Here is a 23,624-nt window from a genome sequence, read left to right as displayed (position 1 = left end):
CCGTGCTGCAGCAGCTTTGATTGTGCATGGGGAACACAAGGGGTGAATTCTTCGTGCATCACTTATTGTGACACTTTCAATTTACACCTTCAGACACAACAAGCATTGCTAATCTTTGTAATGATTATTGGCATAATAACTGGTCCGCGCTTTCCACTCAGATGATGCTTCCCACATATATCAGCGTTTCATCGCATTCGCATAAAACGCGACGTACCCCACAACGCTCTTTTTTTATGACACATCCGAGCTGAAGCATAATACAGCATTCACACAATTGCATGTACAGAACGCAGAAGCGCAAATGAAAAGCAGGCCTCGTTATAGGTCAGTCTATTCTCTGTACGCATGTCAAAAGTGCGGCACCCTAATGGACTCACTTAAGAACTGCAGGGGCTTGGGGGCGTTATGGCAGGTTTATATTTTAGGCTATAGAGTATGTAAAATTTTAAAAATTGCCTGCGGCATTGTAACGCAATTCCAATCCTTCAGCTGGAATAATGGTAGAGGCTGATATCTGCGCGAGAAATCAAAATTCCTAACTGACTTATTAGCACATATTTAGTTTAAGGATGGTCGCCGGCGCTTTTGCAAGGCATATGCATTTTGATCGAATCCTAAGGGTGGCACCGTATTCCAGATACCCACCACGAAAGTTGCGCTAGAACTGCTGTGCTGCTCTTGCTTTTACTTTCTTAACACCGTTTGATGCATTTAAGCACAAGACTACCAGAAGATCGCGGTACAAGTACACGACCGCGAAACACACCGTAATCATTTCAGCAGTTGTACTCCTTTTTTGCGATTGTTGATAGCAAGGCTATAGGAGAGGAGAGACTTCGGCACAGCATGAAATCATCTCTTCTCGCATAACGACAGCGTTTTAGCATAGCCGTCACGCGAATAGACAATCAAAACCATATTTATTAATATATTAAAGAAGCAGTAGAACAAAAAGTCTGGGATCACGAAAGCAAAAGCGTCAACATAAATTTCCTGGCCACGCGCGCGTACTCTTTATAGGGAAAGAGTAGCCCACGTGACCTCGTTCGCCAACGCTGGTTCGCTGGAGGCGCAGCAGCTGCTGCATGCGATGGACGTGGCGAAGTGATTGCTGCTCTTGGCGGTGCTGCTGCGTGCGATTCTTCGGCATCGAGCAGCCACCGCAGCGTCGCGGAAGGGCAGCACGCCGGCAGTTCCGGACACTGCGAGGGTCAAATATTAACCAACCACACCCGTGGGTCTCACATTTAGCAAAAAAAAAATATAAAAACTACTGTTCGTTGGATTACAATCTCGCTCCAGGACGGTGAAGAGTGTCGAAGTGCGCAGGCCAATTGCAGCGAAATTGGGCCGAGCAAATTCAGCGCTTTTTCCGCATGCAGGTAACCGGGCATGCGCGCTTAGTCGTTAACGAGCAACATGTCGTTCTAGCAGTTGACGACGATTCTCCGTCGCCCGCCATTGTTACTTAGTGTCGATGGTATTGGGCTGCTAAGCACGAAATGCTAAAACACCGGTGTACTAATATTTGGGTGCACGTTAAAGAACCCCAGCTGGTCCAAATTTAGGGAGTCCCCACCGACGTCGTGCACCATAATATGATCGTGCTTTTCGCACGTAAAACCCTACATTTTTTCAACGATTCTCCCTCTGTCTTACGACACTTGTTGCCTCATGTTTTCCTGCACTGCAGAATCTCCGACTCGCAAGCAGTCGTTTACAAACCCTTGCCGCGGCCTAAGGAAATAGCAGGTCTTGCTAAAACAATTCGATAAACGTGCAACATTGTCCATCTTGTTTTGCAAATTTTAATCGCAAAATGTCATTAAACAAAGCTGAAACACTCACGCGCCAAGTAAAGGATAACTGAGTTCTAACGGTCGATTCCAAGTAGAACGTCGCCAATGGCCGATGTGCACATACCATTCATTACCCCCTCAATGACGCCAGTTGTGCTGCTGCGTGCGATTCTCAGGCGTCCAGGAGTGTCTGCAGCTTCGCCGAAGCACAGCGTGGCCACGGCTCCTGGAACCGTGACAGCACAAAACAAGCCCTTTGTAATCCTTGCGTGGCACTTGTATTGTGTGACAAATCCACTAACATTGCCCACGCTCACTCGAAGCGCTGTAAAGAGGCGGGTATGCAATTATAAGTTCCGGAGCAGTCGGGCAACGGCAAGAAAATAGTTCCTAGCGAAATAATCCAATTTGAACAAGAACACCTGCACCATGAAGACCACAACTCCTCCTTTATTCCAGTTGCCTCCAGCATTCCTCAAGGGATGGTGCTTTGTGCTTTGCTTTTTATAGTCTGTTTTATTGACTTGCCTGACTGCATGTCGTCCCGAATAAGACGGTTCGCCGATGATTCAGCCATTTTCCGTAAAGTTTCTACTAACTCTAACCGTGAAGGGTTCCGACCACACCTAAACGCATTGAGTACACGGTGTTCAGACTGGTAAATGCCCTTAAATTATGCTAAAGCTAAGTGCATGTCATTTTCACGCTCTACGTCTCGTATTGAACGTCATACTCTCTTTACAATAAGATTGTTGAGGAGTCAATTTGCAAAGTGATACAATATGTTCGTCATCACATCATCGTTAAACTTGCATCTGTTGCCTGCAAATTTGAAATAATAAAACACAGACTAAAGCAAGCGCGTTTACACTTAAACAAAAAAGATCCACCATATACACCGCATTAGTGATACCTCAAAGTCGAATACGCATGCGCCACCTGCGATCAGAACCAGGACTCCATCGTGCGTAACCTTGAATCCTTGTAAGCCGCGCTGCTTGCTTTATCTTTACAGATTATCCCGCGCACTACAATGCTGCATGTTTAAAAAATCGTGCCGAATTGCATCCGTTATCACTACGCCGCAAACACGCGCGCCTATCGCTCTTTCGTAAACTTCACCATCACGAGCGTTTGCATTGATGGCTTCTTTCACTCACGCTCTGTCATTTTCTCTCGCCGAGATCACCCTCTCTAAGTCAAAGCCCGGTGTGTATCACTTAGATCTTGGCGCTCAGTAATTAATACCCAGATTCATACTTCGCTAGAATAACCTACCATCAGACATTGCCTACTGAAGTTCACCCCGACAAATTTCAACAAATCCTGCGTACGTATGTCATAATGTGATGTCTCTGTGCAATGTGAAAGTTTCTTTTTCTTTTCTTTTTGAATGAGTTATATTCTATGTTGTGTTCCTTCGGTACCTTTGCTATTCGGTAGATTTCGTTTTCGAATTATCCTCTTTGATTGCCTTTTATATATTCTGAGTTCTAGGTGCTTCAATGTTCGAATTTCTGCTAATATACTGTTAATGTGGCTTAATCCAAGCTGTGATCTTACTACTCATAGTCGTGTCTGCGTATTTAGTCGCGTATTTAGGCGCGTTTGTTGTATTCTTTAGAAATTGTTATAACAGTATGTTCACGTGCCCCCCCCCCCCCCCCCAATTCTAATACCCTCTTCCGCAGGGCATTCGGTGGTGTTATTGAATAAATAGATAAATAAATAAATAAATAAATAAATAAATAAATAAATAAATAAATAAATAAATAAATAAACTTTACAGAATATTTCTCTTCGTACTTATACGTAAGAATTCCTTAGGAACTTCTTAGGCGACGAACACAGGCAAGAAGACGCCGCCGCAATTTAGCGTTTGCCATCTTGACTTTGTCCGACGCCCAAATGGGCTCTTTTCTCGAGTATGTGAGAACTCAACAGGGTAAACTAACGACAACAGTAAAATATCAGTCGCTTACTGATGACTTTTACGCATTGTTCCAATTTTATGCTTTGAAAAAAAAAAGACAGTGTTTTTGAACCTAAGAAAACGTCAGCAGTACAGCGAGAGTACTTCCTACAGCGGTGCAAAAGTGGCGATTTGGATCCCTAGCCTTCGCTTTCGCGCCAAAAATAATTGTCCACGAAGACAAAGCTGCTAGAATAATTTTTTGTTTCTTATCGTCCAGACTGGCGTTCACTCAATGGGAGAAACAGATGTAAAGAAGGCGTATATTATTGACTGGACAAGCAGGTACTTTTTCGATTTAAGGTTTGTTTGTCGAACAGTGAGAATGACTTATATAGACTCTCAGTAACGCGCCGTGGTTGCTTAGTGGCTATGGTATTGCGCTGCAAAGCAGGAGGTCGCGGGAACGAATCCCGACCAGGGTGGGCGCGTTTGGATGGGTGCGAAACGCGAAAAAACCCGAACAGTTAGGCTTAGCTGCACGTTAAAGACCACCAGAAGGTGAAAATTATTCCGAAGTCCCCCACTATGGCGTGCGTCATAATAAGATCGTGGTTCTGCCTTGTAAAACACCATCTTAAAAAAAAACATGAAGAATATTCTCTAACGAAAGCAGCAAATCCTAAAAATATACTTGAACGCTTGAAATGACTCTCAATTTTTCCTGATGAGTAGACGCCTTTTAATCCAAATAATCCAAACAAGGTGCCTCTTATGGTACACTCTGGTGGTTCCTACGACGCTCCAAGACGGTTTACAGCGATGCGGAGCCCTCTCGTGATTCGAGCCGTAGAAATACTGCCCCAGCCGAATGTGCTAGCTGCTGCCAGAGCCATCAGATTAGCCAAGTGATCCAGCTTCCCTAGGATCTCGGTGGCGCTGTCGTGTGGAAGACATACAGCACCGCCTCCTAACGCTCTCTGCTGGAGCGCGGCGCTCTGAAAACACCACGCGAATGTGTTCAGAACGCCTGGTTTCAACCAGCCGAATGCAAACTGCATCCCGAGAGCGCCCCAAAGAGGCCACTCCTCTGTCAAGTCAATAAAGAAATACCACGTGACACACTGTACTGTGGGCGCCTATCAAATCACCTTGACGGCACCACAGCTATTAACACTGATGGCGAATGAAGAAACACAACTTGCCATTACTAGGCAGGGGCAGGGACTTTGGTGCCGGAGCCAGAAGCACGGCAGGATACTGGAGTTGCCACCTGCTGCTCCTGCTGATCCCAGAGGGCAGCCCAAGATGGCGTCATGGTGGCACTTGCGCTGGCAGACGTGGCGAGGAGACCTGCTGCAGTCCTTGTGGCGCCCAGGCAGCCGGAGTGAAAACTGGTAGGCCGAAGTACGCTGCGTAGCCCCGCCAGCATAAAGTCGGCTTCTATGTTTGGTCCCTTTGCGCAACTACACAATGAAACAGCCATTTACATAAAATTATATTGTCGTTCATCTAAATGATTCAGTTAGCTACCAGGGGCGCTATAACGTAAAATTATCCGAAACTTTTCTAATCAATTTCTGAGATCAGCCCCCCGCGATCGGTCAAACACTTTTTCGGACCACCCACGCTTCACCTGTCTGTCACGCGACTTCACGAAAACCGCGATGGCTCCCCATCTGATATGACGTGCACACACTGATTATGCATGATTTGATCGAACAAAAGAAAAATTGTAACATCCGATTCGACGGCTTTTCACCATTAGCACTCGGCTATTGGTCAAAAGTTTTCGGGCTGCACCCTCTTCACCCGCTTGTCACGCGGCGTCACAAAACCGCAAGAACTCACCGCGTCAAAGTGACGTGCACGCGTTAAAGATGCAATAATATGCCGCACAACTGAATTTTCTTCTGAACAGCCGCACCTTGCCTCGTTCCCAAACGAATAAAAGATGGCTGCTGCCGATCCTTCAGGCATTGGCTACTCGCACCTGCCAGAGAGCATGGTTTTTTTCGCTTATAATAAACTGCTTGCGTGGCCGTGTAACCTTTTTGAGCACTTTCGGCACGTTTACGATCCCACTGTTCCAGCTCTTCTTTGTTGAGGATTCGTTTGAGCGGCATTCTTAACCCTCAGTTGCGCGACGTCGCGATTTTCGACCAGCCACCGCAAGCTAAGCAAGAGAAAGCGGACCAATCGCAGACGCCGACACCACCCTCTTCATCTGGTTATTCCTTTGAGTGCGGTGGCTCGGTCCCATCGAAGCACTGTTCACTTGAGCGTGCTCCTCGCCTCCTGCCACCCAATTACAACTGAAACACTTCAACGTAGGCAATGTTATTCTTTTCGAAAGCAAAGAAAAGTAGGAGTGTTTGATTAGGCTGTTCAGGAAGCGCTGCGGGTCGCCGCGTGATGCTTGCGTTGGCGGTTGCGCAAACTTGACGTCAGAAGATTGGAATAGAAACGTATTGGAATAGTTTTACGTTATAGGGCGCCAGGTCATTTTTTTTTCTCGGCGTGGGTTGGGCGGGAGTTAGGTGTCGGAACTGCTAACCAATGATGAGTTGCACTACTCTGGCAATAATTTTATCGCCGGGGGTTATTTACCGTGCTCCGAATCCACCTTGCGCGAGCGATTTTAATACCGCGCAAGGTGCGAGAGAGCGACAGAATGGCTACTGCAGGGCTCCCATGACCGCTTATTACCTCATCAAATTTTAGCTTCTACAATTATTCAGTCTTTATTAAAAACGCAGAACCACGCCCCCTGCGTGGACTAAATATCCGCACAAAATATGGATACAGGGGTGCACACAGAGGCACTTCTTCGATTATACGTTTCTTGTGGTTTAGTATTTGCAAAATTTATATCTGTAGAACGTACTTACAATTACCTACGCGAAGACTCCAACGTCAGGGTTAAAATAAATAAACAAAAATACACGGCTGACCGTTCCATTCTTAGTGATGAATATTGTGAGGAGGTTTTCAATCCAGACTGATAAAGGACAGAAAGGCATAATGGCCCATCCTATACTGAATATGAAGATATCCCGTGACGTAGCGTGCTAATGAAATAATATTGATGGCAGGGCAGCTACATTCACTCACAGCGAATGAATAAACATCACTTGCCAGGGCTCTGCAGGAGCGCAGCCTTTCGTGCCGGAGGCAGAAACACGGTAGGATGCTGCAGTTGCCAGGTGCAGCTGCTGTCCCCAGAACGCAGCTTGACATGGCGTCATGGCGGCACTTGCGGTGGAAGACGTGGCGAGGAGACCTGCTGCAGTCCTTGTGGCGCCCAGGCAGCCGGAGGGATAACGGGTCGGTCGAAGCCCGCTGCGCAGCCCCGCCAGCGCGACGTCGGATGGAGAGTGAAACCGGACGGCGGACCCCATCAATGCGCCGTTGACGTCTTGCGTGAGGGTGCCTTCTCATCCGGGAACGCCTGAAGGAGTTCAGAGCGGCTGAAGGGGCCATCGTGTCCGAGAGTCTCGCTCGGTTGGCTGGTTGCTCTCGTGCAGCGTCTCGTGCAGCGTCTCGTGCAGCGTCGAACGCAGAAGGACGCTTCGTCTTCGTCTTTTACTCGCACATGATCCTGCCACACAGGCGATGGGCATCACTATGAACACGCTTATGAATACGAAAATGGAATGTGTTTATTGTCACGGACATCCACACAGAGGTACGATAGTTCTATACACATTTAACTTGTGTAAAAGTGGCGGCCGGCTTTTCGGAACGATGTTCATGTTTTTACGTTTGCGCGCCGCAGAAGAGGGAGCTGTAGTTTGCAAGTACGGTCCTTTCATCGAGAGTCATGGTGGCGTCCTTTTTGTCCTTGAATTGACAAGCTGTTCTGCTCAAGTCTAATTCGTAAGGAAGAAAAGAAAGGTAGCTGTACGAAAAAGCTAATCAAGAAGAAAGCCAGAAATAAAGGAGACGAGATACAGGGAACGTAAGACGCGGCAGAATTCAATCATTGCCTCCGCCTCTGATGCCGGTGTAATACGGACGTGCGCAAGATGTCTCGGTAATCAGACAATGATGTCGCTGCCAATCCAGAAAGGCAATGCTACTTACAGCGTATATTGACATCATTTTAATATGCGTACTAGTGCATCTCAAGTGCACCGCTTTCATGGGTTACTTGCTTCGAATTATATTAAATATGTGAGGCAGAAAAGAAGAAAATAACGAAAAAATACGGCAGTACCTATTTATTTATTTAGTTATTTCTTTATTTATTTAATTGATTTATTTCGATAGTACGCGGTTAAGGCTAGATGCGCTCGGCGTTTTATATGAATGCGCAGAAAGAGACAACATTCGAGTGGGCTGAGTGCGAGCACCAACAACAGCAACCGTCTCTTTGCTCTTCGTCTTCTGCTGGCGCCCGTATTTCTCAGTGCAAATTGTTTATTTATTTAATTATTTATTCATTTATTTATTTATTTAGTATGCCTCAGAGGTCCCTAAAGGGAAAATTACATAACGGGTGGGCACATACTGAAGAAAGAGAAATATCTAAGTTAATGTGATTAGCGTTGAAACTATCGCTTTGAGCTATTAAGCTAGTACATTGAGCACCGGAGAGACATTCAATGGCGCCTTTCATACTGGAACGTTGGTGTCAGACATTCGTGGTAGTTATTAAAGTGACAAATAGAGAAGCGCGAAAGGGTTGAATATCTTTATTTGACCATAAATAATAAATACATGGGTGGATGAACGTCCCGATGCTACACAATTTAATAGAGACAAAGAAAGGGGCAATTTTCAATGCCAGAAAGATGGAGAGGTCGCCCTGAGTGAAGTTCCTGTAACCTGCTACTCCACGCTGGGGAAGGGATTTGTCGGAATGACAGAGGCTGGATGTGAAATGCAAGGAAGGCGGTTGTGTGCTGAACATGATGATGATTAGAGCTGCACAGCATACTGTTCCTGTGCTCCGCGTACATACACGTCTTCGGGGACAGATGTAGAGATTACTGAGGTGTAGTCACGGGAATGTCTATAGCTTGCATGATTTTTGCAGCTCTTGGAGCCGCTGGCATGTTAAAAACAGATAGTAGCAGCTGCAGGGCGTCGGTTATTTGTCGCAGCATTAGATTGATGAGGGAGCCCGAAGTTGATTTTTCGTTGCACTGCCGTTTCTGGCGCTCACAGTCCAAGCCCCTGTGCGCGGCTGCAGACGTGGCCATGCATTCGATTCCAAGCCTGTGCTGCTCGCTTGAAGCAATAACGCTTGGAGAGGCCCACCGATGACGATTCAAATACCTTCCACTGGAACTGCGGGATGAGAGCCGAGGAGATCTCGGTTAGACCAGCAGCTTGTTCATGTCGACGACGCGATAGTCTCCTCCGGTGCTGCGCTTACGCTGCCCCACCTTTGTGTAACATACTTCTCTTGCTCGTTTAGTTCAATATTATTATCTTCTTTTTCTGTTGGGGACAATCGCTGAAATTTACCTCGTGTGGTCCGCTGTAGGTCAAGCACTTCATTTTTTTCCAACCGTGCATAAATACATGTCGTGGCTGCCTGCGAAGCGAAGTCATGCCGTCTGGCATATGAACACAGCGCTGGCACGACCAAGCTTTCGGGACTTGCGACATCAAAGTGGTTAGGGCACGTAAGGATGCACAGAGTGTCTCACATAGCCCACCTTGACGTGATCAGGTGTCGTGTGTCCCTCGAAAAGGAGCTTGAAGCTCGTCGATGACCTTCACTGTTGAAGACAGAAGCCCTAGGAATTCTTCATCGGTGATGTCAATGAAGACATCGTAAATAACGCTTGCGTTTTTCTTAGCGTTGAAAGCTACCTCATTAATTCTTTTCAGAGCCACATTAAAGAAGGTAGGTCTTGAGAATCTGTCTTGAGGCACAAACGCAAGATTGTAACTTGCGAGTAGGTGGTCCTTAGGGGCCATGCTCATTCACGTCCTTAGTTGTCTTGCGGCCTTTGCTCTTCAATCGCTTGACCTCCACGATGGTGTAGTTGTTGTACGAGTCCAAGGATTCACTGTTGGAGAAGCAGCAGCCGGACCTCTCCACATCGACGTGGCGAGTCTTGCACAAATATCGCTGGGCGCCAAAGTGCAAAGAGGCCTGCCCAGCACAAGTAATGGCGAGCCGTCTGTCATCGCCTCGGATGGCTTTTTGTTGAGGAAGCACAATTTTGCCTCAACTGTAACAAAGGTATCGCAGCAAACTTAATAAGCTACGCTAGTTCAGCTCCTGCAGTTAACCACGCCTACACGTGACAATAAGAAAATGGGCTCCGTATTATACCCTTGAACATCAGGCGTTCCTTCACATACCTGAAGAAATGTGCATGATAAACGTGAATGCACGGACCCTATAGATATGCGTCCACTGCAGCCCGTTAAAACCTGAAAGACCAGAGCCTCTGAGTGGTGGAAACAGGTTATTCGAACCAAGATTTCCACAAAATTGCGGATATAATTCGCATTCGTTAAAAGTACAGAGTTTGAACGGTTGTTCGAGCGTCCCGTAACCCCTATTTGATGTCTCAGGGCGAGGTTCTGCTTCTTACCCCTTAGACGCGTGTTTGCTTTCCTTCCGCAGGGGCGGAAGCCCGATCAGGGTTAAATGAATAAGACACCAGCCCTTTCAAAGCATCAGTGGTGTGGTCGAAAAGGAAAACAAAGTGTTGAAGTCACTCAGCAACCGTTCCTCATGTCACCTCTCCTACCCCCTTCGTTTTTCGACTGTTGAAACTGGCATGTTGAACGAAAGCGTCCACATGTGCTTGCTTCCGCAATTTGTGCCTCTGATCTCTTTACCAATATCCCAGCTTTAATTACTTTTAACAAAACGCTCGCGCACAACACCAACAAAAAAATATTCGAGGGGTGTCTGTAGAAGCTACAATTGCGGATACCTAAGGCCGCGAAGTCTTCTTGCTACAGTTCATGATGTGCTGGTGAGACTGATAATTGTTGATGGTACGATTGCATTATATAATTCGGGCATATACTATAAGCGGTCGTCCTGTACTGTAGAGCCTGTCTGGTGCCTTTTGTTGTCCCGATAACCATAATCAAAGAACAGCTTGCGCACCAGTGTCTCCATGCGTTCATAATGATGATGACGTTCCTCCACGATTAACACGGGGTCGTTATAACAGTGAAGCTCAGGTAACACCGGGTCATGTACCGTTTAGAGAACGTACAAAGAAGTAAATAAAAAACCGTAGCATTGACTCAAGCCTTGCTATTAGTGTCTCCCTTACTCAACATGTGTGTTGTATATTTCCAATGTTGTTGCGAACGAGTCGAGTCGGTTTTGTATGGGAGACAATATAAATCGACGTATTTTCAGGGCACATAATATACAGCTCTAAAAAGTATCCTGTTGCAAGTGTATTTATTACTGACGCAATACCTCTAACAAAATGTCAATTTGTGGTCTTCGAGTGCTTCTGAACTGAATTTCATTATTTTCATTTTTTTGGCAAGGGCACGTAGTTTTTGATAAGTATGAGCCGGAAACACTGACATAGGAAGGTTGAACTGTACTCAATAGACGCACAGAACGGCACTGATGTAGCTGATGTTCTTGATTAAATTTTCACTGCTTTGTGGTTGTTTTGTGGTTTATTATTTATTTAGGTGAATGTAGCAAAATGGGGAAATACGGATCTTTATTTTAATTAATATTCGCAACCCATTGCGAGCCATAAACCCAGGGACCCGCCGCGATAGCGCAGTGGCTTTTGCTTTGCGCTGTTGAGTTCCAGGTGGTGGGTTCAGCTCTAGCCGTCATAGCCGCATTTCTACTGTAACAAATAATTAATATGCTCGTGTACTTTGATTCAGGGGCCCAATAGAGAACCCTACGCGATGAGAAATTAATCCAGAATGCTCCATTACGGTGTGCCTCATTATAATATCGTCGTTTTGCATTTAAACGCCACCGAAATTATAATTTTAACATTTCGGGGACAAGATTCGCGCTTCACACAACCATAAACTTTAGTACTTGTGTTGCTAAACCTTGCACTGCGACCTCCTCTGAGGTAGATAAAGCTTTCTCTACTGGCTCGGTCCACTTTAATAGGAGGTAGTATTTGGGGTCCAATACAACGTGGGTTCCTTCATGAACACCTGCACGGACCTGTGATGAGTATTCGGGCGAGTACCTTCACAACGGGGAACAAATACGTTTTCTGTCCATTGTGCAGTTTCTTCCTTTCCTTCTTGGCCAGCAACTCGATAAGTTTTCCTCCGCCAGACTCGTATGCGCCTCTGTTACCGGCATGAATATCGTAGCAGTTCGTTAGAGTTTTCGTATCGATTCCCAGCAGCGCGCTTCATTGCCAAAAAAAATCGTCAATATTACCATTGGCATCAAGGTTAACATCCTCGATGAAAGCATTCCAGACGCAACTTCATCGTATTGCAACCTGACGCGGCGTACGAAAGTGCGTCGCTCCTTACTTTCGTCCGGAGTCGCCCACTTCGGTGTTCGTCGCACTCATGTTGCATTTTTGGCCCTTAAAACCCGAATATTTAAGTGTCCGGCTCACTCAACTGTAACTCCAAAGCTGTATTGGGATAGCAGTTTTTTATATAATGATAAAGATATAGACATTGCAAAGGGAACAGCAAGCCTTCTGGGGGACCATGGGTCAAAATATTTTATTTATCTTCAAGGAAATGGCTGCACTTAGCGATGCGCCTGTTAATGCGATTTTAAGGAGCTCCATGCAAGTGTGAAATTTTTTCCCAATCGCGACCGCAAAACACCCCTTTTTAAATCACATTGACAATTTACTGGACGTCTTATAAATGCAGTGATAGCCTTAAAGTTGGACGAAAGCTTCATGCACATGACTGCGACGGGCAGTGGAGTCGCTCCAATAGTTCTCGCTTTTTTGTTTAGGGGCTCGTGATTCTTGGGGTAAGACAGCAGGCCATGCGGCGCACATTCAAATGAGATCTCTTCGCACGATAGGATTACGACATACTCGAAGAATGCGACTGTACGATAAATAGCTCCTTTATTGTAAATATTATACAATCACAATTTTCTTTGTACAAGTGTATTTTAAGGAATCACACATTATTTAAATAATCACAGAGAAGCATCCGCACAGGAGAGCGATAGCATCGACAAAATAACAATGAGGCCACCACAGCCATCTGGAGGAATGCGTGGCAGAAGGAGGAGGTGCCCAACGGCTGAGCCGACGTTGCCCACGTAGGCCACCAGTATGTGGAGCAGGCTGCGGAGTGGGGAAGGGAGGCTTGGATAGGAGCCACACATCCGCCGTGTCTTCCTCCTGATAGCAGAACATGGTCAGGAGATGCCAATCCTTGCCACCGTCCTCATCTTGCGGCATGCAATACATCCCGTGAGTGCTTGGACCACGCCACTGCTGGCCGCCTCCGAATATTTGTGGTTGAAAACTATATAGACGGAACACGGCCATCACTCCCTGGACTGGAACGGCTTCTTTTGACCGGTCGCCATTCTTCCATGAGCAGAGCGCTTCACCGGAGTCAACACTTTCACTACGTGAGGCGAAGCTGTCCCACGTAGATGAGAAGGATGAAGTCTGTGACAATGAAGCCGGTGCTCCGTTGTTGGCCGACGCACATGACAAGAAAGAAGCCTGCACCACAGTTTAAGAAGGACAGTTACGAATGTGGAAGTGGACAGGCTGGTGGCATCCTGATTATTCCAAGATAATAATTTATCTTTTTTTTTCGTAGGGTAACCTTGTCTTCTTCTCGCGAGCAACACAAGGCACGGGGGTTGCGAACGGCAATTCGGCAACCCTTACTGCAAACTCCTGCTAGCTTTGCAGTATGAAGCGGAGAATGTGGCAATATTGTCTTTTACGTTTTGCCCCTGTTCCTAGCTAATTACGTGTCATGATACACTGCTGAAAACTGGCATTGTCAACGACGTTTGGATGTAGGCTTTCTACTAAGTGTGTACGGCCAAATACTTCCATGCTGAACGAGCAGACAACGAAAGGCCGCTCTGGTGATCGACTGACGGGGTCTCTGAGCTTCAATAAACCACATCCCGATTTTTGAGCTATGTTGCTATCTCTCTCTCACAGACACACTCACGCGGGCACTCGGTAAGCAACCGTCTTCAACTAACTTGAACACAGTCTGCACACGTGCATGAAATATGTACATGACATTGCTACAAAACATTGCGACCGAGAACATTTGGTGTTCGTTTCAAATCCTATTATCCAGCTCCATATACATAGTTTACTGCTGCTGTTGAAAGGCGATAAAGCTGTAAAGTTAAAGTTTAGACACAAGGGGAGTGGAAGCTGCTCGTTATGTTCATCAACCCATGACGTTTGAAGAATCGCTTCAGTTACGCACGCCATGAGTACTCTTTCGTGTTTGTGTGCGACATTGTTTTTTTAAGACTCATATCAGTTATGCGCTGACGTATTTCAAGTTACGCGCCGAGTTCCAAGATATCTTGATCATATTAAGTTTGAGACTTATAAAAAACAACGCTATTTCCGGTACATCAAAGAATAAATTGTGAAGTAGCAATAATATCCTAACGGATTGCGCGGAAAATGATCGCAATGTACATCCATGTGAATTTAAGGCTATACAGCTGTCCAGACAAAACCCCAGCAACGTGCTCGCAGCACTTCAGTAGTTATATATCACGCGGCGAAGAGAGGTGTGGACTCTAGTCTTTGGCTATGGCTAAGTAGTGCCTGTCTAATTGCGTTAATGGCCTGAGGAGCACGTCATGATATAGGAAGGAAATTTCTGCTTGTATATTATTTAGTCACTTTGCGCAACCCCACAATGACAAAGCCGTTTACATAAAATTATTTTGTCGTTCATTTTAACGATGCAGTTTAATACAGTCACTCTCCTGGCGTTTTACGTGCCAGAACTAGGATCCTCTGATCATCCAATTACTACTCGAAGTTCTTTATGAGCGTTCTTGCATTCTTCCCCCAGCGGAATTTTACCCCCAGCGTCTGGGATCGAACCCACATCCTGGACCTTTGGAGAGCGACAACATGGCCGCTGGGCTACCCTGACTGCTTATTACCTCGTCATCTATTAGTTGCTACTGTTATTCACTCATGGCAGTCACTGCATCGACAAAATATCTCTAATGAAGATGGATAGATGGGCTGCAGACATAGGCACTTCTATATTTATACGTTTCTTGTGGTTTAATCTCTGTAAAACTGGACAAATGACATATCATAGAGACCGCCTGAAAATTATCTGCACGAAGACACCAACTTTAGGATTAAAATGAACAAACAAACACATGAGAGACCGTTCCATTTTTACTGATAAATACCGTGAAGAGGTTTTATATCCAAACAGTTAAAGGGCAGGAATTCAGCATGGCGCACCTTAGATTCAGTATAATGATATCCCGTGACGCACCATGTTATCTCTGCCAATCAACTCAACTTGACGGAAGGGCAGCTACATACACCTATGGCGAATGAAGAAACGGAACAGGAGCGCAGCCTTTCGTACCGGAGCCAGAAGCACGGTAGGATGCTGGAGTTGCCAGGTAGTGCTGCTGATCCCAGATTGCAGCTTGACATGGCGTCACGGTGGTACTTGCGCTGCAAGACGTTTCGAGGAGACCTGCTGCAGTCCTTGCGGTGCCCAGACAGCCGGAGCGAAAACTGGTCGGCGGCAGCCCGCTGCGTAGTCCCGTCTGGACGACTTCGCATGCAGAGTGAAACTGGACGGCAGACGACAGCAGTGCGCCGTTGACGCCTTGCGTGAGGGTGCCTTCGCATCCTGCAGGAACGCGTGAAGGACTGCAGAGCGGTTGAAGGGGCCATCGTGTCCGAGATTCTCGCTCGGTTGGCTGATTGCTCTCCTGCAGCGTCGAACGCAAAGGTGTGGTATGGTATGGTATGGTATGGTATGGTATGGTATGGTATGGTATGGTATGGTATTCCTTATGCGATGGCGCACACCCACTGTGGGGGATTGGCAAAGATTTGGATGAAATTAGGCTATCTTTATTAAAAACTGAAAATGGTAAAGCTAACTGAAGGAAATGAACAAAAATAAAATGTTTAAGAATTCAAGACAATCTCTTTGTAGCAATTCACGGTTGAGCAAATATCCCTGTGGCACTGTCCAAGAGAGGAGGCTCCTAGAGAAAGGATATTTATAATTGAAAAGCTCAAACCAAGCTGTGTAAATCTTGATTCTAGATTTTTAATTAAGGAAGTGAAACGGCGGCAGAATAAGAAAAAATGCTCTATTGTTTCATCTTCTCCACAGACTGGGCACAGAGGGGAGGGCACCAGACCAGCCCTGTGACGATAGAAGTTTAATTTCGGTATTCGAAAACGTAATCGGGTAAAGATGACTTCAGTTTTTCTGGTGTGAAAATAATTTTTAGGCCAAGGGAATAGGAGGTGTCGATATTCTGAAAAATTTGCTACAGCTGGGTTCAAAAAGTCTTGAGTAATTGTATATCTCCTGAATCTAGTAGTCGTCAGGTAAGCTATTGTAGGAAGTAATGGTAATACAGGGCCACTGAGGGCCGCTCTCGCGAGACTGTCAGACATTTCGTTCATGACTAATCCTTTATGCCCAGGCACCCAAAGCAATCTAATTAAATTTATGTGGGCAGGCATTAGAAAATGAAATGTACGTAAAAGGTTAGTGACACCATTTGCTGTGAGCGAGGAACATACAGATAAAGAATCTGTTATAATTACTACCGCCGATGTTGACAAATTTAGTTTGCGTAAGGCTAGGACCACAGCTAGAAATTCAGCCAAAATACGGAATAAAAGTCCGGAATCCTGATTTTTCTTCACACTGTGAGGCGTCTGTCGCAATGACCGTACTTATAGATAATCTCAATAAATGGTCCTGTAATAGGCCGTTTAATATATTATGAGAGATGTTTGCATTATTTTGGTAGATGTCATCATATATAATTTGTAGGTTCTCTCGCACATCACAAATAGGCGGTACCTCCCAGAGACGTACATTTAAGGGATTTATCAATGTTTGTACGAAGACCACCTGTGGTGTATGAAAACGATGCCAGTGTACTCCGAAGAAAAGTGCAGGCTGGGAAATGAATATGTATTTCAATCTTGTAATAGGGGATTCATACACTTTCCAGACTGTTTGCACCGTCAGTGACCGAAATCTACACAATATTGAGGGCAACCTGACTTCTTGGTGTAATATGTTATTGGCAACAGATTTCGGTAATCCGCAACACAGTCGCAGGGCTTCCCGCTCAAGTAGAACAAGGGGACGTAATTTATAAGCTGGGGCACCAGAAAACAAAACACATCCAAATTCTAAAATGGGCCGCACATACATTTCGTATATCATTAAAAGTGGATCTCTCCGCATTCCGGACCGACTATTGCACAGCTTACGTAGCATACCAACTGCTCGTATTCCTTTTTTAACTATATGGTCAACATGGCCGAGCCAGTTGAGGGAACCGTCATATACTACACCCAAGTATTTCACCGACTCCACTTGAGGTATAGTCTCGAGGCGATAGGATATCGATATATTAACGGGAGTGTTAAGAGGGAAAACCAATATCGAGGATTTGCTAACGTTAAGTGAAAGGCGAATTTTGTTTAACCAGGTTTCTATGGCGTTGAGGTAGTTTTGTAGTCGATAATATAGAGAGTGAATATCACTGTCTGATGCGAAGAAAGCAATGTCATCCGCGTATACGTATGTTTGTACATCTTGATGAAGAGGAATGGAACACTTCAGAATATTAAATAGTAATGGTGAAGTGAAAGCTCCTTGAGGAACACCTCGTGATTGATTATATGTACTCGAGGAAACGCCTCTTAGACAGCAGTAAAATGTTCTTCCATTTAAAAATTCACCAATCCAGTTTGAAAAATTATTTGGAATCTGTAGATTTCGCAATATATCAAATGAAATTATGTGTTCTACACTGTCGTAGGCTTTGGAAATGTCTAATGTCACAAGAGCTCCTATTTGCCTCTGTCGCCGTGCTAATTTTATTCTACTTTCTAGGTCCACGTGAGCATGCCAAATTGAACATGATGGTCGGAATCCTATTCGGCAGGGGCTAAGCAAGTCCTTGTTCTGTATAAATTTAATCATGCGGGCATATAGAAGTCTTTCAATTAATTTAACCAAATTTGAAGTTAGCGCAATTGGCCTAATGTTATCTATTGTATATCCTTCCCAATGATTTTTAAGAATAGGGATGATTTTAGCAATTTTCCACGCAGACGGAATCCATGAGAAGCGAATTGAGTAATTTACAATAGCTAAAAGGTCATCAGGAGCTTCCTTAAATAAAATTCTGATCATAGTAGATGTTACCCCATCAACACCGGGAGCTGAATGTGGAAGTCGCTCCACGATTTCAGCCAATTCTAACATGGAGATTTCTGTAAAATCATCTGATGCCCTTCGTAAGTGAGAACCACGTGGCAAGACAGAAGAAAATCTTATTTCTAATCCTTCGCGATTTCTTCTAGTGATTGTTTCATTTCATCGCTACTTAAGATTATAGAGGCAATATTAATTTGACGCGGAAGAATCTTTCTACCGCGTAGAAAACGGAACAATGCACGCTTATTTTTATTGTTAGATAAGAAATCAAAATGCTTACAGTCGAATTCATCTTTGGCTTTAGAAACTGTATGTTTAAAGACAGCTCGAAAAAATTTATAGTCACTCCAATTTTGGGGAATCTGGTTATGCAATAATTTTTTCCAAGCAGCTTTTCTCTTTCTGTAGTCTCGGGTGCATTCTTCATTCCACCAAGGACTATAAGAATTTCTGTTATTCAATCCAATCTCAAATTGAGCCTTTTTTTGAGAACTTTCCAAAGCGGAACAGTTAATTGTGGTTTTTTGTTCTGTAGGCGCATCAGACCGAGATGAAAGAACATTTCGTAAGCATTTTTTAAAAATGTTGTAATTTATGAAGGTTCGAACCTGATCACTTATAAATGTTACCGGACGTGCAACGTCAAATACTATTGGAAGGTGATCACTGCTTGTCAAACAATCAATAGTCGACCAAGAAGTTACGGAGAGACTCGGGCCAGAGAATGTAAGATCTAGTGAAGAGTAAGATCGGCCTATAACAAACGTAATAGATCCGGAGTTTACGCACGTGAGGCGATTGTCCAACGACCAGTTCCACAATCGGGTGGCGCATAAATCTGTTCTTAAACCCCATGAGATATGGTGAGAATTGAAATCACCTGAGATTACAATGTCACGTCCACAAGAGTTAATAACACTATCCAGTGTGCTAGTGTCCTGTACGCCAGATGGAAAATATGCATTAACTATGGTAAAAGGACAACATCCCGGGAGAGCCAATTTTATAGCTATAGGATTTCACACTCTGGAGTAGAAACTTGAAATGAAATTTTAGCCTTATGGCAAATTTTAGATGAGATAAGTGTAAGTAACCCGCCACCTCTTGTAGGACGGTCTAATCGAAATGACCTGTTGAATTTCAGTTGAAAAGATTTCTCAGGTTTTAGCCACGTTTCTTGTAACATAATTAAATCAGATTAGGTTGAGAATTTAAACAAGTTAAATCTACTGATGCAGAATATAAAGAACGGCAGTTCCGCTGAAACACTTTTACTGATCCTATTTTTTGAAAAGTGCCGCAGTCGAAACTGCCTTCTGCAGAATGTTATCCTTTAGCACAACACTGGACTGACTTTTCTTCGCTTTTGAGTGAGGACCGGGGGAGGAGTCTTCACTAATAGACGACATGGTTCTTTTATATGCTCGAGCATTTTGTTCTACCTCTGTCATCTCCAAATCTCTATTAGTCAGATTACAAGTTGTAGGGCCCGCAGAAGAGGGATTTGAAAGTCTAATATCATTATTGCAAGGATTGGCGTCTGATCTTTCAAGGTTAGTTTGGTACTCAGGATCAACTGTTTGCGTTGGTACAGGAGCTGGGCAGGTAGTTTGCAACAAATGATATAAATGACTAGAAACGGCCTGTGAGATACATTCACCAAGGCTCATTGCCAACCTTTCCATAGCTTTTGTTACTGCATTTTCCACAGCGGCCTCTATTGTTGCAGTAAGTGATCGGTCCGTTGTAAGACTTTGTCTACCTATTATCCCCGCATAGCCAGATGACCTTTCTTTCACAATGTTTATGGCCTCCATCCTTGAGCAGCGTCGACGATCAATTATTCTTCTTCTTTTACTCCCACGTGATCCTCGCACACAGGCGACGGGCATCGCTCTTCATATTTTTATAAATTTGAGTATGGAATGGGTGCTTACTCCAGCTTAGATTGACATGGTTTAAAGATTTTCCCAAATCATCCTGATGCGCGCCAGCTTCGGGTTTTACTTGCTGTTATTATCCCTCACTAATGCGAGCTCACAAAAGAAAAGTATTCGGTGCTTTTCGAACGAGGTTCCTAATCCCTTCTTCCATTGTATATGTCACCATTTCATGTCAGTGTCCTCATCGCTGTATTTTCTGCCTGTTGTTCGGCAAACACTTCATTAATGCAGCCGTCCTCCTTCTGCGTTGCCTCGAGAGTAACGTAGACAGAATAGGGGCATCGTTTTATGAAAACTCTTTTACCCCCGATCGGGACGTCACATTATATGTGCCCGTCTGTGCAGAAAAGGAAGTGATGGGGAGAGGTGAGAAACTAGATGCAATGTTTTGTCAGAATTTGAAAGTTGACTTAATATTCCTTAAATCATACTTTCTTTCGAGCTGTATACAAATATTTGTGGATATCACGCTCACATGAAAGCTTGTAGGAAGGCAAAATGTTTATCGACAGTCTGTTTGTTTTCTTAAGTTATAAGTTATTAGAAATGAAATGAGTAGAAGAAATAAGTAGAAATGACACCGTTATACGTGGCCTTTTTGGACATTAGGTGAGCGTATGAAAAGGTAAATCGCAAAATTTTTTGGGATATTCTGGAAGGGGAAGGCTTGGGCGATAACTGTATACAGGTTTTGAGATAGATTTACCTAGAAAATATTGTTTGCGTTGAATGGAAAAGGATGAGGAGCGAGGGAGAAGTTGATATCAGCAAGGGACTGAGGCCAAGGTGCCCTGGTGAGGATGGAAAGGGCGCTAGAGGGAAGTAATATCGGGTTTAATCTCTTATGCAAACAGGTGGGTGTAGCAGTAGAGCAGTAGCTTCCAGGTTTGTTTCATGCGGATGACATCGTGTTGCTAGCTAACAAGCAAAGTGATATCCAACGTCTTGTTAATATCGGTGGACAGGAAAGCGAGAATTTAGGTCGGAAATGTAGCGTTAAAAATCATGTGGTATGGAATTCAATGAAAACAGTGAACAGACTGTGTCAATGCGGGGCCAGGAAATACCTCGGAAAAAAGAATGTAAATCCCTTGGTATATGTATAAACGATATACCATGTGCTGTATATAACCATTTCCAGATAGATATCCGGAAATACAGGAAAAAAAAAAACAGCAAACGGGAAGAGAAATACGGCTTTAATGAAACACGGAGCGCTATGGGGATACCATAGGTAGGAGGTGCTCCGGTGTATATGAAAAGGTTTGGTGGTTCCAGGACTTACATTGGAAAATGCGGTTGTTAGCTTGAAATCAGAGGCACAATCGGGACTCGATGGCAACCAAAGGTCAGAGGGACGCCTCGCATTGGGCGCTCAAGGGAAGACTACAAATGAAGCTGTGCAGGGTGATATAGGCTGGGCAAGCTCTGAAGTAAGAGAACCTCAACGTAAAATTGATTGTGAATAACTACTGTCTAATATGGAGAAAAGTTAAATGGGCTGGGAGAGTTTTCAGGTATTTGTACAACAAAAAAGAAAAAAGAAACACGGATTCACAGCGCAGGAAAAGAACTAGGAAGCTCTCCAGCAAGTATGCGAACTGTATGGTGTGCAAGATGGCAACAAAGAACATCAAGCGGAAAGTCAGAGAGGCTGAGATAATCTCATGGGTGGCGGCATTGGAAAAGAAACCTGCCATGAGTAACTACGTCAGAGGAAAAAAAAACGCAATCGGAAAAGAAACAATTCATGATAACTCGAGGGAAGCTCTTACTTTTCGAAGCGAGAGCGGGATGCCTTAGAACACGCACTTATAAAGCGAGATATAAGAAGGAAGTAGACGCATGGTGGCTGTTGCGGTAAAGCTGGGGAATCGATGGAGCACGTTTTATTAGAACGTGAATATATCTGTCCAGCGGTCGATTTAGGCATCTCAGGCCTCCTTGAAGAACATGTATTTAGCGAGAGCAGGGGTAACGTAAATATGTGCGCAGAAGAGATTAGTAAGTGGCGATTGGAAGATTGGTGAATAAAAAGTAGGCAAACGACAAACAACCGAGGCATGCAAAAACAAAGTTTACAATAGGGGTTCAGCAACATTGGTTATGGGAATTCATCGTGATTTTTTTTCTCCTTTCCTTTTTTTTCCTTGTTATCAAAGGTAGGACATTAGGCAATATAATAAGAAGAGCTTGGTGGCGCAACCCACCTCTCCGTTCCAAAGGGCACACTGACGGCATCCATCCATCCATCCATACCACCATGTTTTTGCACGTATAGGCTCCTATGGAAGCTTCGCTACCCGGTGTATTTACCTTGGAGGCGAGCTGCAGCAGCTCACTCTGCCTTTCGCGTGGTCGGGATCCCGCCAAGGCCGTCGACGAATAAGATGCAGTGCGCTTAAGGTGCCCCTCGGATGACGACGACTACGACATCCCCCCGGAGTATGAGGTGAAGTTCGCCTACGAAACCGATGAAGAAATTTAGTGCTGACACTATGGTGCCGGATCGGAAAAAAATACTGGCATCGCTCGGCCAAGTGTAGTAATCGAGAAATAACACTCAACGCAAGGGAAACACTATACTTTCAGTACAACTCAGCTGAGAGATCGCACAACGGCGTGTTTGTCGTCTGGCGTTGTTGCGACCTCACAGGAAGCCACATTACCCTCCGAAACATAACGCAGCAGAACTAAACTCGGCAAAATTTTGCCGCTGCATTAAACTCGGCGACATACCTGAGCGACGCGTTATGCTCTCGCATTCACACGCAACGATTGCTTAGTTGCTCCCATCAATTTTTTTTTCATGACACCATATGGCTCTCTGGTGTCCCCTTAACATGTTCTATGGCACGGAGGCACGGCATACAACGCTGGAATCATTGGTGTGTTCTGCCGGTGTTCACGGAGCACAAGTTCCAGAAGACTTTGGGAAGATATTTTTTTGTCGGCTCCCCCTATTTATTTATTTATTTATTTATTTATTTATTTATTTATTTATCTATATAAAATACCTTCAAGGCCCTATGGGGGCAATGTGTAAGGAGGTTACAAAATCAAATGTATAAAGAGGAAGAGTAAGCAGCCTTCTGAAGTCTTGTACAGAAGATACGTCCCAATGCAGGGCTTTTCAACATGACTAGAAAAATCAAAACATGAAAAGGGAGAAACTGAATTAATAAAATGTCACCAAGGCACACTTCAAGGGGAAAAAAAACACGAGTAAAATTAACGTAAGACACTAATGCTAGAAAGTACAATACAGGAAAATTGAACAGATCAAGGAATACAATGCTTCAGGGGATATTTCGGGAAAAAGGCGCAATAAAGCAATTTATACATGGCATGCAAGTGAACACGTGACGCAGCATAAAATACCAATTGATAAGAGCGAGATAGCAATGCATCAATGGAAATAAAAACATCGCAAGAAGTTCGAAGCACATTGCCAAGTACTAGAAACAAGATAATATGGTTTGTATATACTATTATGAAAAATGCTCTTGTAGGGGATGAGGATATTTTTCCTGATCTGACTCGGAACCAATGTTATCAGAAAGATTGTATCACAAGCGAATGGCTGTAAGGAGT

The 23,624-nt window shown here is 44.5% G+C and overlaps 1 protein-coding gene across 1 annotated transcript in view; it reads right to left on the bottom strand.

Moving 5' to 3' along the window:
- Window positions 1–906: 906 nt before the first annotated feature.
- LOC142566850 (uncharacterized) overlaps window positions 907–23,624 on the bottom strand; it is a 33,803-nt gene continuing 11,085 nt past the window's right edge. Inside the window, exon 4 of the mRNA XM_075677752.1 lies at window positions 907–1,205. The gene's annotated coding sequence lies outside the window, so the exon portion shown is untranslated. The remainder of the gene's footprint in view (window positions 1,206–23,624) is intronic.

The sequence above is a fragment of the Dermacentor variabilis genome, unplaced genomic scaffold (assembly GCF_050947875.1).
Source record: "Dermacentor variabilis isolate Ectoservices unplaced genomic scaffold, ASM5094787v1 scaffold_13, whole genome shotgun sequence".
Lineage (NCBI taxonomy): Eukaryota > Metazoa > Arthropoda > Arachnida > Ixodida > Ixodidae > Dermacentor > Dermacentor variabilis.
This window is presented reverse-complemented; position numbering and strand designations above follow the sequence as displayed.